This window comes from Frankliniella occidentalis, unplaced genomic scaffold, assembly GCF_000697945.3.
Source record: "Frankliniella occidentalis isolate FOCC.00 unplaced genomic scaffold, Focc_3.1 Scaffold80, whole genome shotgun sequence".
NCBI lineage: Eukaryota > Metazoa > Arthropoda > Insecta > Thysanoptera > Thripidae > Frankliniella > Frankliniella occidentalis.
In genome coordinates, this window is record NW_026267210.1 from 609,835 (window position 1) to 611,453 (window position 1,619).

The window sequence follows — 1,619 nt, forward strand, 5'->3', positions numbered from 1 at the left end:
TCCCCCTCTCCCAGCCACCTGGCATCCCCCACTTGCATCACTGTGGACGGCCGCATGCGCCGATACGAGAACAATGTTTGCAACGATAAAAGTGTGTACGCGCGGGATAAAAGCGCAGCGCCCGCCCCTCTCCCGGTCACATCGAGTGCATCTCCCTCCCACAGTAATTACTTTCGTTGGTCTTTGAGCTGCACGGCTGCGCTTGTGCTCCCGGCCCAAACAGTACAACAACCCCTTCTGCCCGCCCCCTTGCCCTCCCCAACAACGTCTGTCTGATCCCCTTCACCAGCTGGATTAGCAACGTGATGCGTGCGAGCCTCCGGCGAAGAGCACCAAAGCGTACACACACCTACACTCGCTCCAGTGTTTATCCGCTGCGCCGCAACCCTGTGTGGTCACGGAGAGTGGCCATTTCCTGGCAAGTGCCTGGCGAGTGCTTGGAAAAGATTCTGGCAAGTTCCTGACAAGTGCCTGGACAAGTGTCTGACACCTGCCCGCGAGCACGGCAAAAATGTTCCTGACGAGTGCCTGAAGAGTTCCTAGCGAGTGCTCGGTTACCTCGTGGACCGTTGGCCCATACGCCCGCGGCCATCCCCGGAATGGCCAGATCCGTCAGGCCCCCCATTTAGGCCCCCGAAGGGCGCCAGCGCCAGGGAACGCACCCCCCTGGGCGCCCGCCCAGGTCATGGACCGGCATGAACCCGTGTCGCAGGGGAAATGAGGAATTAACCCCCGCTCCTTCACCTCTTAGCACTGTTCACACATTGAGGTGAGGCGGACGCAATTTCTGAAAGGATGGAGCTGCAAAAAGTTAGCCGTCCTTCTTTTTTGAGGAGAAAGGGAAAACTTTGAGGAACTCTCATGTTAAAGGAAGAAGAGTTCTCCGATCTCGCCTTAGATTTTGAGGAATCTTCTCAAAAATGAAGAAAAGTCCCACATCTTTTGAGACTTCCTCGAAATCTGAGGAGTTTTTGTCAAACCGGGGGAGTTCCTCAAAGTTTTCCCTTTTTCCTCATCCGTAGGCGTGTATGGCATATTTCACCAACCGTCATCCTTTCACCGCGAAAAGAATTGAACCCCTCTGATACCTATATTCCTAGCAGTGACGGTTCAATTCTTTCTGCGGTAATAGTACACGCCAACACGCAGTCGATCCCGGTCGATCCATACAAAACGCGGGGACAAATATAAATTCCATCCTGCTCCGCAGGGAGCAGCCGCATGGCATGGCAGAGCGGTCCGGGGGAAGGTTTGGCGTGCACCAGAGCTAATCACTATAAGCCCGGCTCCTCCGCATATTATGGGCGCCCAGAGGGGCGGCTCAGGTGCTGAGGTGCGGCGAGCAACAAACATTCAACAAATCGTCGGGCGGCAGCGCCTACGCTCCCGGGCAACGCCGCCGCACCCTGCCCCACACCCACACCCCCGCCAGCTCGCCCGCGAGGAGGGAGCAAGGAACCCCAGCTTCCCTTTCGTGTCGGAAATGGCGGCGGGCATACCGACCGGAGCACACAGATAGGATGGCAAAAAGGTAAAACAAACACATCAGGAGCAGCGCGCCCCGAGCCTTGCACAAGTTACACCTGCGTCCGCCCATCCCCCGCCCCGGCAGCGCCCCC

The 1,619-nt window shown here is 57.4% G+C and overlaps 1 protein-coding gene across 4 annotated transcripts in view; it reads right to left on the minus strand.

Annotated features, from left to right (window-relative positions):
- The window catches only part of LOC127749700 (AF4/FMR2 family member lilli-like), a 70,314-nt gene that overhangs the window by 45,325 nt on the left and 23,370 nt on the right, over positions 1-1,619 (minus strand). The window lies entirely within an intron of this gene.